This window comes from Gossypium hirsutum, chromosome A08 (genome assembly GCF_007990345.1).
Source record: "Gossypium hirsutum isolate 1008001.06 chromosome A08, Gossypium_hirsutum_v2.1, whole genome shotgun sequence".
Classification (NCBI taxonomy): domain Eukaryota; kingdom Viridiplantae; phylum Streptophyta; class Magnoliopsida; order Malvales; family Malvaceae; genus Gossypium; species Gossypium hirsutum.
The window spans coordinates 18,693,257-18,708,479 of NC_053431.1; the positions used below are offsets into that span (position 1 = coordinate 18,693,257).

The window sequence follows — 15,223 nt, forward strand, 5'->3', positions numbered from 1 at the left end:
CACATGCCCGTGTGTGCGACCGTGTGGTCTACCCAGGCTCATTTCAAAATGGCCCTCGAGCAACAAAAAAAAGACACACGCCCGTGTCTCTACCAGTGTGGGAAAAAAAAATAGGCCATTTACAAGGCCAATATGCCACCCACTTAGGGTCCTCCCTACAAGCACCAAATAAGCATCAAATGTACCAATTTCAATCCCAAAACATACATCATTCATGTCATATTATTATCAACCTATTTCATGCTTATAATCCATACCAAATCATACCAAATCATAAGCCAAAGTCGTACTAAAACATATGTTTCAATAACCTCAATTTACTTCATTCAATCTCATGCCATAATCTTACCAATTCCTCAAATAAGCACATACCAAAATTTTACCAAATTGACCAATTCTCTTTGGCCATCCATGAACACATTATATTGGCAATATTGCATCACATAGTTTATACTCAAAAGTCATTCATAAACACAACCAAAACCAAGCCATATCATATGGCTAAATATTTTTAACTCAAAAACATATCTCGATTTATCTAGACTATACATGCCATACTTTAATATTTACGCTTTCAAAAGGTACCAAAGATAATTTTGATAGTGTGGTGATGATCCTCAACGATCCCCGAGCTTTTGGTAGCTTCGATATCTAAAAACAATTGAAAACACACACAAAGTAAGCTTTCCAAAGCTTAGTAATCCATATACAAATAAACTTATCATTTTAAGTATATAAACATCATAAAATACATATACTCCATAGCCAAATACTATCACAAACCACATAGTTCATATACATTTCACACATTCCCAATTCATTTGCACATATAACATATTTCTCATTAGCAAATGTTGAACAAATCTCCACGTACCTGAATCGATTATTCATTCATTCAGTCACGTATTCTCAGAATGCCCGTTGAACCATAAGGAATTAAATAGGATACGCGGATAACTCGAAAAGCTCATACAATGCCAACATCCCAAACGTGGTCCTACAAGTAATCAAATATCGATACCACTATCCCAGACAGGGTCTTACACGAAATCAAATATGATGCCAATGTCCCAAACATGGTCTTACATGTAATTATCAAATCGATTCCAAAGTCCCAGATGTGGTCTTATACGAAATCACATATCAGAATCCTATGTCATGACATATGTATCCTAACTATTCCTATGGTTCATACGGGACTTTTCGGACGTTGCCACATTATCAGAACTTTTTCGGATTTCTCATATTCAACTCAAATAACCATTCATCATAATTCATTAACATATAAGCAATGATAATTAAATTCAAACACATTTATTTGTATATCGACTTACCTCGTACAAAAATGAACAGAAACGAACGGCTATTCAACGACTTTCGACTTTCCCCGATCTAATTCTGTTTTCTTTAATTCTTGATCTATATAAATTCAAATTTGACTTATTCAATCTCACATTCATTCAAATCAATTCATATATACATATTTAGGGAATTTTTCAAATTAGCCCTCACATTTTTACATTTTAACACTTTAGTCCCTAATTCATAAAATCACAAAATACACATAATTTCTTTTCACACATGCCTAACCGAATTTTCCTTTAGCTCATATAAGCCCACATATTTCATTTATTTCACATTTTAGCCCCTTAATTTCTCATTTTCACAATTTAGTCCAAAATACTCAAATTCATCAAAAATCCCAATACAAAACATAGTAATCTAACACATATCTTTCATTTTCTATCATCAAACTTCATAAAACTCACATTATTAACAATTTCACAGCTTAAAATCATAATCAAATTGATAAATTGATGCATGGGCTTGAAAGATTACTAAGCAACGATCACAAAAACGTAGAAATTATCAAAAACCAAGCAAGATACATACCTTAATCAACAATTTCCTTAACCGAACCCTAGGAAGCTTATTTTCTTTTCTTTTTCTTTTAATTTTCGGCAAAGATGATGAATATAGCACTAAATTCATGTTTTGTTTTATTTAATCAACATTAATTATCAAATACCAATTTTAACCTTAATAAAAACCATAATAAAACACATAATATAAGGCCATTAATGTCCACTCATAAGTCCAATGGTCTATTAACCACATAAGGACCTCTCAATTATAAAGACACAACAATTCGGCCATTATTCAAATAGAAGGAAAATTTTACATTTTTTACGATTTAGTCCTTTTTGCAAATTAAGCACTCAAATGATCAAATTTTCACACTAAACTTTCACAAATATCAATTCACATATTATAAGCATGGAAAATAATATTAAAATATTTTTCTAACCTCAAATTTATGGTCCCAAAACCACTATTCCGACTAGGGTCTAAACCGAGCTGTTACAACTCTCCCTCCTTAGGGATTTTCGTCCCCGAAAATCTTATCATTGAACAGATTCAGATATTACTGTCTCATAGCATCTTCGGGCTCCCACATAGCCTCTTGAACACTGTGTCGATGCCACATTACTTTTGCTAACGAAATTTTCTTATTTTTAAATTCTTTAACCTCGCGACCAAGATACGGATCGGTTCTTCTAATAGCCCGATTTAGGCCCTAATAGGAATGATGGTTTTGGGACCATGAATCCGAGTTTGAAAACTATCTTTAAATTATTTTCTATGTTTATTTTGTGCGAATTTATATCTGTGAAATTTTCGTGATTTAATTTTGTCGTTTGAGTGTCCTATTTAATAAATGGATTTAATCGCTTAAATTGAAAATTAGCTAGTTTTAATTGTAAGGACTGTTTTGGTAATGGCTTCTTAAATGGAAGCACTCATGATGCAAAAATTCCATTTTTTTCTATATATATTAGTGGACGGCATTAGCTAAGTTGAATATATTTTCTTATTTAATATGTACAATATATATATGTTATAATTATAAAATGTATATAACTATATGTATATAATATAATTTATGAGTTGGAAACCATGTGCATTTGACATGGACGAATATGTCCTTGACTTATAAGCTTTAGTTGTTAATTTTTAAAAGGGTAATTTAGGAAGCCAACCTTTAATTTATATAATATATGTTATAATTAAAATAAGCCAAAGTTTTATTTTGTTCTCATCACCGAATATGAAAAACAAAAAGAAAATAATAAGTTCTCAAGGGTTTGACCATCTTCCAAGTTGATTCAAGGTTCGTTTTTACTTTGTTTTTTATTATTTCTACGTTTTTGAGATCGTTGCTTCGAGTACTACAAAATCCAAACTTTAATTTTTTATTTTGATGAATATTTTGAATAGTGCCATGGTTGATAACTTGTGATTTTTTTTGTTTGATGATGAAAAATGAAAGATATGTTTTAGATTAATATATTTTGTATTGGGATTTTTTATGATTTTGAGTTATTAGGACTTAATTGCAAAAATAATAATTTGAGGGACTAAAATATGAAATTGATGAAATATATCGACTTGTGTAATAGTGGGTAAGATTAGGCCAAACATGAGTACTTGGAAATTTTGTGTATTTTGTGTTTTGTGCAATAGGGACTAAATTTTAAAAATGGTAAATGTCAGGGGTAAAATGGTAGTTTTCCCATTAATGTATTTTTGAATTAAATTGAATGAAAATATGTTTGAATGAGCTTAATTTGAATATGTTTAGATCAAGAACCAAAGAAATCAGATTTGGATCGGGGAAAAACGAAAGTTGTCGACTAGCAGCCCCGTCCTGTTTTACGACGTCCAAGGTAAGTTTATAAGCAAATAGACGTGTTTAATTGTAGTTAAATATTAAGATATATATGTTGTTATGAAATGTTATTTACACTTGATATAGTCGAATATGAAAAGGCTTGGTTACTACGTTTCTGAATTCGTTTCGATCGAGTTGCGACGTCCGAAAGCCCCGTATGAACCTTAGGAATAGTTAGGATACATATGTCATGACATAGGGTTCCGATATATGTGTACGAGTAAGACCATGGCATTGATTTGTGATTCTGATATGTGTTTACGAGTAAGACCCTGTCTGGGACAGTGACATCAATATGTGACTACATGTAAGACCACATATGGGACGTTGGCATTGTACGATTTTTGTGATTATTCGAGTATCCTATTGAATTTCAAGTGGTTCATTGAGCAACAAAAAATTGTGAACGAACATATAAAAAGAACTGATTGACCAGGTATGAAAAAATGTATTATCTACTTGAGTAAGGTAAGTAAGTTATTGATATGTGTTATGAATTGTGTGTGATGTAAATGAAAATTGTATATGATCAAAAGATGTGCATTCAGCTTTGTGAACAAGAAATATAATAGTTTTTAATATGATTCTTGAACATGTGTATTGATAATCTTGTGTATTCGGCCATATATTTAGAGTACATACATAAAGTTATATCTTGGATTATGAGCTTGTGTTTATGAGTGGAGATATACTTGGCTATATAAAAACCTTTTGGCTTTGAAAATCTTAATAATAATTTGTTAGTTTAACTATATGATTATTCGGCTAAGGTAATCCATATGTACCAAAAAGATATTTTGTATATATATGTGTGTGTATTCGGCATGTAACTTAAATATGTATGTGATTATTAACCTTTGATTTATGAATTTATGTATATATAAGTGTATGTGTATTTGGTGTGATAAAGATGTTTTGGCTTAGCCATTCAATGATAGTTTGTTAATGTATCTTTATATATATATAAGTGTTCATTCGGTCATTGCAACGCTTATGCATATGAAGCTATATTTTAATTCATGAGAAGAGGTATATGGGTATACATGTATGTGGTTACTAAATAATTGTGCTTTGAAACCGAAAGATGCTTCGGTAATATATATATATATGTATTTGGCCATAAATAAGTATATGTGAAAGTATAAAATTAGTGTTAAATCGTAAGAATGAAGTTTAATTTGACTATGATAGTATAATTTGGTATGGTTAAATGTATGAATTACGTCCTTGAATAATTTATTTGCTTATGACTTATTAAGCTATAAAAGCTTACTCTGTATGTGTATGTTTTTTTAGTTTTATAGATTATGGATTCATGTTACGAGCTCGGGAATCGTCGGAGGAGCTTATCACACTATCGACAGTCTTCGGTATCATTGAAGTGAACTTTCGAATTTATGGCATGTATAGGCTGGGTTTTACTTTTGAAATGTTTAATTTTGGTTATGTATTAAAAGCTATGCGATAATAGGTTAACTACTTTGTTTCAATTTGGTTCTAGTTTAGTTATGTTTTAAATTGATTTTGGGTCATGATGCCGTATGCTATGAAGAGTTATAAGTGGTGCTATGTGATTGTATATCAAGGTTGGTTTATGATTTAGTAAGTGACAGAGTAGTTTCGATCATAAGCTTGGATTGGATGTGATTGTGTAAGATGACATATACATATGTGAACTTGCTTTTTATGCTTTGGCTTAGGCTCGTATGTGCATAGATATAATGCTTAGTGAGACTAGAATTAAGTATTATCATTCGGTGATGAAAGGTAACAAGTGCTAAATACATTTTAAAATTGATTTGGTTAATTATTTGACATGTGTGAATAAGTTAAGTGTGGCATTAAGATTTTGGACAAATGAGCTTTAGTTACACGTATATGAATATGTATTGATAGTGGGTACGGCTATGTCATATGGCATCAATGATGCATAGATGATTTTTTTTTATTTAAATTATGTACTATGAACTCTTCTAGTATATAATATAGTGCATGCAAGGGTTGTTATTTGCAATTTAGTGGCAGCTTGATAATATAATGGTTTTTTTTTGTATGTTTTAATATTGAATTATCACTAGGGATCTTTGAAGGATTTTTTTTTCTAAATTGTAAAATGTGTTTGAGCTTTGTAATATATATGTTGCGTCCCTTATGTGATGAGGATTTATTAAATTGATATTATAATTTGCCTTGTAGTTTATTCGGTTATGTACAGTTAGAAATACTTTCATGTTCGTATATATTTAAAGAGTGAATTAGATTGCTTTAATGTATTATCTATGAACATAATAATAATTTAAATAGTAATGCCACTTAAATAGATAAAAAGGAAGGTAATGACATTTGTTTTATTTAGTGCAAAACTTGTGCATAAACATGATATATATATAACAAGTCTAATGATCAATAAAGAAGCCAAATATGTGTTCCATGATTTGTGTACTTAATAATTGTTTAATTTATACATACATTTTAGGTTATACATTATTTGTGCTGTATTGTATATCTTAAATTTCTTTTAAGATTTGTTAATGAAATGAATAATAAGCTTATATGTAATCTGAACCTTGAATTGAAAATTTATAATAAACGCTTGTACGAATATTAGTATAATCAGTAATACCTTATAACTCTAATCCTGTAACAGATATAGGTTAGGGGTGTTACATTTTATTAGTATCAGAGCTACGGTTTAGTCGGTTCTAGGACTACCATAATGTGTGTGAGTCTAGTTGTACACGTCATATTTAACCTGCGATAGTGTGATATCTCCTGACTCTGACGAAATTATTTTGATGAGACAGATAAGTTTTCAACCAAGCTAATTTTGATAGTACAGAATGTGTACTCGAATGTTTGAATGGAAATGTGATGATGATGAGTTGAAACTCATAAAGGCATGGATCGAGGAGTATGATATATTGATGTTGATAGATGTTATAATTATATGAGCATACAGATTATGATATGTGAGTTGTGATTGTTATCTGAAATGTTTTGATTGTGAATTAATGATTTGAGTTAGTATTTGAATTAAGTACTAAGAACAAAGGTGACTAAAAGCAAATGTTTATTAAATGTTTTGACAATGAGAAAATATTAATGAATTGACTATTTGTGAAAGTATGTGTTATATGTATATATATGTAAGTTAAATTTAAGGCTTTATTACCCTCACCCCCCTTATTAGTGAAATGTTACTGTGAAATCTGTAAGATCTGGGTTGAATAAGCTCAAGAGTGTGGAATTATAAAGGTCCGTGTTCAGAAAATTAATAATGTGGCCAGAAAAGAGATTGAATCAGCAAATGAAGCTAGTATTAAAAGAGACATTGGATAGTTCTGCGGATTATTCAGATTACGTGACATCACTGTTAAAGAAGAAGTTATTTCTAAACAAATGACCTATTCAGGTATGTTAACTAAGGAAAATATTAGCTAAAAGCTTTTCTGAATTGATTCCTGTTAGTGAAAAGATAATATAAAAATTTCTGATGGCAGAATTAGATAGTTGAAATGATGCTTGAATTGTGTTGAGGGTTGCATGTAGTGGTTATAGTCGGGCAATCATTACAATTTCTTTTAGGCATTCTATGAGTATATTTATTCTCAGATGTATATTTGACTGTTTAATTTCAGAAGGAATTCTTATCACAAAAGAACATTGGCTAAACATATTAATAGATGAAAGTATCGTTGGTTTGGTTGGGGTTGTATTCGATATTGCTATGTCTCTCTTTGGTATTTATTCCTTTGTGTGGATAAGAAAGACGATGGTGGAATCTTGATAAACCGTAAATTATACATATTTTTACCCCATGTTTAATGCATTTTATAGATGATTTCTCATTAGAATTGGTGAATTCGATGCTCCTAATGCTTTAATTTCATGTTTTGAACTCAAGAGAGCACCAAGAGTCAAAAGGAGCCAAAACAAGCCAAAAATGGACAAAACGGACCAAATCAAGAAGATGACACGGCCTAAGCCTTGCCACACGGGCAGCTCACATGCCCATGTCTTTTAAGGGTATCGACCAAGCCTTTCACGATTCACACGGCTTGGCCATTGACCCACACGGCCCTGTGCAACTTAACTGATTGAACACGGCCTGGCAATCATGTCACACGGGTGAGTCCCTGCCGAGCCCAAGTTAAGTCCAATTCAGAAAAGGCCGCTTTTGAGGGTTTCTAGGCATTCCAAAGCCTATAAATACACACTAGAAGAGGAGGAAAGGAGAGACGGAGAAGGGGGTAAGGAATTACCCCAAGGAAGCCGATTGATCCATCTCAGAAGCCGGACTCATCATCAAGACTGAAGATCTCTCCTCAAGTTCCCTTCAGGAGTTTTGGGTTTTCTTTATGTTTTGTATTATTTATTCTTCTGAGATGTTTTCTTATTTAGTTATGAACTAAATCCCCTAAATACCTAAGGGGAATGAAACCTAAGATGAATCTTGTTATTATTTTCTAAATCGTATGATAAATATTTAACTTGTTCTTAATTATGTGTTCTTAATTCTTGTTTTGATATCCCAGGATACTGATTCAAGACATGCTCTTATTCAGAGGAGGAGTAGACCCTGTCTAAGAGTACTTTTGTCATAATTAAGCGGAGTTGATTGCGCGCCTAGAAATAGGGTGACAAGATTTTGCTGGATTAGGGTGAAACCTAATAAGGGAATCCATAGAGCGAGTTAGTGCAACCTTAGAGTGTTAATTAGAGAAAAGTCTCGGTTATTCAATTTAGGGATTAGACGTTATTAGTCTTGAATAGGGATAATACATAACTTAGGGATCTCTACAGAACAAGTTAAATGAATAAATCGTCCGGTTCGGAGCCAAAATAACAAGTAAAGTCTGGGTGGATTTTTCCTTAGGTATTGTCTCAAGTCAATCGATTTTCCCAAAAGTAATTCTCCAATTCTTTTCTCTGTGTGTTCTTAGTTTAGATAATTAGTTAATTAAAAAAAATAAAACCCCTTTTATTTTCAGGCTAGATAATAAAAAGATAGTTATTACTAGTATTTTTGGTTCCCTTGGGTACGATATCCCGGTCTTGCCATTACTATACTATTGTTCGATAGGTGCGCTTGCCTTTTCGTCGTGATAATAGTTAGTCTAGGTTTGATCTTCATTATAAATATTTATTACTTGTTACGAATCACGCGATCAAGTTTTTGGCGCCGTTGCCAAGGACTCAAAATATTAGGAATGCTAAATTTTTATTACTTTAGCCATTTATTTTTCTCGCAATTTAATTTTAGTTTATTATTATTATTTGTTAATTTACTTATTTTTTTCTCTTGGCAGGTTTTTATAGTTTATGACTAGAAAAAACCCGTCAGGACCATTACTTTTTGACAAAGAAATCGATCACACAGTTCGTAGAAATCAAAGAGAAATAAGGCGTAGCTTACGATACATGGAGAACGAGTGAGAAGATGATACTCAACCCCCAACCGACGAGATGGCTAAAAACCAAGGCAATCAGCTACCTCCTGCAATTGCGGCTAATCAAAATCCTGCTCCACGTACTATGTATGATTATGCTAAACCTTCTTTAATAGGAATTGAATCTAGCATAGTTAGATCTACTGTAGCTGCAAATACTTTTGAATTAAAACCTAACACTATTCAGATGATACAGCAGTTTGTTCAGTTTGATGGTTTGCAGGATGAAAATCCCAACGCTCACTTAGCAAACTTTCTGAAATTTTGCGATACATTTAAAATCAATGGCGTTTCTGATGATGCCATACGTCTTCAGTTGTTTCCCTTTTCACAGAGAAATAAAGCTAAATAGTGGTTGAACTCATTACCACGAGGGTCTATCACTACTTGGGAACAAATGACCGAGAAAGTTTTACTAAAATATTTTTCGCTGGCTAAAACGGCTAAATTACATAATGATATCTCTTCTTTTGTGCAGATGGATTTAGAAACACTTTACGATGCATGGGAGAGATACAAGGACTTAATGAGAAGGTGCCCTCACCATGGGTTACTACTTTGACTTCAAGTACAAACATTCCACAATGGTCTGAATCCCTCGACCCAGAAAATGGTTAACGCAGCTGCTGGCGGACCCATCAACAATAAAACACCAGAAGATGCCTATGAATTTATTGAGGAGATGTCACTGAATAACTATCAGTGGCAAGTTATGAGGACAAAGCCAACGAAAACAGCTGGTGTTTATAACATCGATTCAGTCACCATGCTCTCTAATCGGGTAGAACTTCTCAATAATAAGATTGACGGTTTACTTGGTTCTACGCAGGTTCATCCAGTAATGAGGTGTGACTCAAGTGGCGGAGGTGTGCATACAGAATACCAATCCTTCAATCCTACAACTGAAGAAGAACAAGTCAACTATATGGGTAACAATAACTTTCGATCTCAAAATAACCCATACAGTAATACTTATAATGCAGGTTGGAGGAACCACCCAAATTTCTCCTGGGTTGGTCAAGGGAATCAAAAGCCACAAAATCTTTAGGGTTTTCAACAGCCACCTTATCAATAAGAGAAGAAACCGAACCTTGAGGAGATGCTCTCAAAATTCATATCAATGTCAGAAACCCATTTCCAAAATACCGAGACAACACTTAAAAATCAACAAGTATCGATCCAAGAACTCGAAACTCAGATAAGCCAGCTTTCCAAACTAATCTCGGAAAGACCACCACGAAATTTATTTAGTAATACCAAATCAAGAGAGCATGTCAAAGTGGTTACACTAAGGAGTGGGAAAGTGTTAGTGGAATCTGAAAAGAAGTTAGCACAAGAAGCCGTGGAAAGCGAAAAGAGGGAAGAAAACCCGAAAATAGTGACAAACCAGTGCCAGAGGAATATACACCACCAGTTCCATTTCCAGCAAAATTAAAAAAAGATCGCATTGATGCACAATTCGATAAGTTTCTTGAACTTTTTAAACAATTACATATCAACTTACCTTTTGTTGAAGCTATCTCGCATATGCCTACATACGCAAAATTTTTGAAAGAGCTTTTAACAAATAAAAGGAAGTTCAAGGACTTATCTACAGTAGAACTCAACGAGGAATGCTCCGCTATACTCCAAAATAAGCTGCCAACCAAAATAAAAAATCTAGGAAGTTTTTCTATCCCTTGCTTAATTGGTAATCTGAATATTGAAAAAGCAGTAGCTGATTTAGGCGCTAGTATTAATTTGATGCCCTATAAAATGTTCAAACAACTTGGTCTTAGGGAACCTAAACCCACTAGGATGAGTATTCAATTAGCCGATAGATCTGTTAAATATCCCAGGGGTATTATAGAAGACGTACTCGTAAAAGTAGATAAATTTATATTCCCTGTTGATTTTGTTGTGCTTGACATGGATGAAGATGTGGAAGTACCCTTAATTTTAGGGCGCCCATTCCTAGCCATTGCTAGAGCCGTGATTGACGTGGGTGACGGTAAATTGGTACTTAGAGTAGGTGACGAGGAAATGATCTTTAAAATTTATGATGCTATAAGATTCTCTAGGGAACAAGATGATTCATGTTATTTTATTGACTCTATTGATCATATTACTCAAGACTCTTTTTAGGAAATTGTACAAGAGAAGGCGACAGAACCGTATCCAGTTCAAGATAAGGAGATAGGTGAAGAACCTAATGACCATCCGCCAAGACAAGTAGAATATGAGGGTATTAAGATAAATGATGAACTTAAGCAAAAACACTCGATTGAGAAGCCTCCCAAACTGGAACTTAAACAATTACCAAACCATTTAGAATATGCATTCCTTGGAAATAATTCTACATTACCAGTTATTATTGCTTCTAATTTGCAACCCAAGGAGAAAGAGGAATCAATCCAAGTATTAAAAGAACATAAGAAGGCCATAGCATGGAAAATTTCTGACATTAAAGCAATCAGTCCTTCTTTTTGCACCCACAAAATTTTAATGGAAGATGAATACAAACCATGTGTGCAAGCTCAAAGACGTCTGAACCCCAACATGAAGGAAGTTGTAAAAGTCGAGGTAATTAAACTTCTAGATGCTGGAATTATTTATCCTATTCTTGACAGTTCTTGGGTAACTCCAGTACAGGTTGTCCCCAAGAAAGGAGGCATGACGGTTGTGACCAACGAGAAGAATGAACTAATCCCAACAAGAACGATTACAAGATGGAGAGTTTGCATAGACTACAGGAAACTGAATGACACCACAAGAAAAGATCACTTCCCCTTGCCTTTCATTGACCAAATGTTAGAAAGATTATCTGGACACATGTATTACTTCTTCCTAAACGGACTCTCTGGCTACTTCCAAATTCCAATAGCTCCTGAAGATCAAGAAAAGACAACATTCACATGCCCATATGGTACGTTCGCTTATCGTAGAATGCCTTTTGGATTATGTAATGCCCCTGCTACTTTTCAGTACTGTATGATAGCCATATTCGACGAACTCGTGGAAGATATCATGGAAGTCTTCATGGATGATTTTTCGGTATTCGGTAACTCTTTCCATCTCTTCCTTAAAAATTTGAAACAAGTTTTAATAAGATGTGAAGAAACAAACCTTGTGCTCAACTGGGAGAAATGTCACTTCATGGTTCAAGAAGGTATTATACTAGGGCATAAAATTTCTAGTAAAGGGATTGAGGTGGATAAATCTAAAATAGAAACAATCGAACAATTACCACCCCTAGTTCAGTTAAGGCTATTAGAAGCTTTTTAGGACATGCTGGTTTTTATAAAAGATTCATTAAGGATTTTTCTAAAATAGCTAAGCCTTTAACTAAATTTCTAGAAAAAGATATACCTTTAAACTTCAATCAGGAATGTTTAGAAGCATTTAATACTTTAAAGGATAAATTAATTAATGCTCCAATCATAATTGCACCTAATTGGAACTTGCCATTTGAACTAATGTGTGATGCGAGTGATTTTGCAGTAGGTGCAGTACTGGGATAGCGAAGAGACAATCATTTTCAACCTATCTATTACGCCAGCAAAACCTTAACGGCTGCACAACAAAACTATGCTACTACAGAAAAAGAGTTGCTAGCTATGATTTTTGCTTTTGATAAATTTCGATCATATCTCATATTGTCTAAAGTTTTTGTTTACACTGACCATTATGCCCTTCGCTATCTTTTAACTAAAACCGATGCAAAATCTTGACTCATTCGATGGATTCTACTTTTGCAAGAATTTGACTTGGAAATTCAGGACAAGAAAGGAGGCATGACGGTTGTGACCAACGAGAAGAATGAACTAATCCCAACAAGAACGATTACAAGATAGAGAGTTTGCATAGACTACAGGAAACTGAATGACACCACAAGAAAAGATCACTTCCCCTTGCCATTCATTGACCAAATGTTAGAAAGATTATCTGGACACATGTATTACTGCTTCCTAAACGGACTCTCTGGTTACTTCCAAATTCCAATAGCTCTTGAAGATCAAGAAAAGATAACATTCACATGCCCATATGGTACGTTCGCTTATCGTAGAATGCCTTTTGGATTATGTAATGCCCCTGCTACTTTTCAGTACTGTATGATAGCCATATTCGACGAACTCGTGGAAGATATCATGGAAGTCTTCATGGATGATTTTTCGGTATTCGGTAACTCTTTCCATCTCTTCCTTAAAATTTTGAAACAAGTTTTAATAAGATGTGAAGAAACAAACCTTGTGCTCAACTGGGAGAAATGTCACTTCATGGTTCAAGAAGGTATTATACTAGGGCATAAAATTTCTAGTAAAGGGATTGAGGTGGATAAATCTAAAATAGAAACAATCGAACAATTACCACCCCCTATTTCAGTTAAGGCTATTAGAAGCTTTTTAGGACATGCTGGTTTTTATAAAAGATTCATTAAGGATTTTTCTAAAATAGCTAAGCCTTTAACTAAATTTCTAGAAAAAGATATACCTTTAAACTTCAATCAGGAATGTTTAGAAGCATTTAATACTTTAAAGGATAAATTAATTAATGCTCCAATCATAATTGCACCTAATTGGAACTTGCCATTTGAACTAATGTGTGATGCGAGTGATTTTGCAATAGGTGCAGTACTGGGATAGCGAAGAGACAATCATTTTCAACCTATCTATTACGCCAGCAAAACCTTAACGGCTGCACAACAAAACTATGCTACTACAGAAAAGAGTTGCTAGCTATGATTTTTGCTTTTGATAAATTTCGATCATATCTCATATTGTCTAAAGTTTTTGTTTACACTGACCATTATGCCCTTCGCTATCTTTTAACTAAAACCGATGCAAAATCTTGACTCATTCGATGGATTCTACTTTTGCAAGAATTTGACTTGGAAATTCAGGACAAGAAAGGAGCTGAAAATCTCGTGGCTGATCATCTATCCAGGCTCGAAAAATCCAATACTAGAGAACTAGATGACGTGGAAATAAATGATTCATTCCCTGAAGAACAATTTTTCGCTATATCTAACTCCGAGGTACCTTGGTTTGCAGACATCGCGAATTTTTTAGCTACTAACATTATCCCAAAAGAGTTAACACACCAGCAAAAGAAGTGATTCTTTAATGATGTGAAAAACTACTTTTGGGACGATCCATTTCTGTTTTGCAGATGTGCAGATCAAGTCATCAGAAGATGCGTTACAAGATCAGAAATATCAAAAATATTGGAACACTACCACTCAGGGCCAACCGGAGGACACTATAGTGGAACTAAGACCGCATACAAAATACTTGAATCAGGTTTTTATTGGCCTTCGTTATTCAAAGATGCTATCAGGTATGTTACTTTAAGTGACAAATGCCAACGGACAAGTAACATATCTAAACGTGATGAAATGCCTCAAAATTATATGCTTTCTTGTGAAATATTTGACGTGTGGGGTATCGATTTCATGGGCCCATTCCCCAGTTCATTCTGAAATAAATACATCTTAGTAGCAGTCGACTACATGTCCAAATGGGTAGAAGCCCAAGCTCTACCTACTAATGATGCTAGAGTGGTAGTACGTTTTCTTAAAAAACTCTTTTCGAGATTCGGAACACCTAGAGCAATTATCAGTGACAAGGGCACTCATTTTTGTAATACCCAATTTGACAAAACCCTTAAAAAATACAGAGTTCATCATAGAATAGCCACCCTATACCATCCTCAAACTAATGGACAAGTTGAAGTAGCAAACCGAGAACTAAAACGGATCCTTGAAAAAATAGTACAATTAAACAGAAAAGACTGGGCAACAAAAATAGACGATGCCTTATGTGCTTACAGAACTGCTTTTAAGACTTCTATAGGGACATCACCTTACAGACTTGTTTATGGAAAAAGTTGTCATCTCCTATTCGAACTAGAGCATAAAGCTTTTTGGGCTATTAAATTTCTAAACCTTGATCCCAAACTTGCAGGAAAAAACAGGTTGATGCAGCTGAACGAGCTAGATGAATAGCGAGCCAATGCATACAAAAATTCATGCCTATACAAGGAAGCAACAAAGCGGCGCCAT

At 33.7% G+C, this 15,223-nt stretch overlaps 1 non-coding gene across 1 annotated transcript; it reads right to left on the reverse strand.

Moving 5' to 3' along the window:
- Positions 1-9,629: 9,629 nt before the first annotated feature.
- On the reverse strand, positions 9,630-9,735 carry LOC121205603 (small nucleolar RNA R71). The gene has a single exon (XR_005900679.1). It is a non-coding gene; the product is annotated as a small nucleolar RNA R71 (small nucleolar RNA).
- Positions 9,736-15,223: the final 5,488 nt, after the last annotated feature.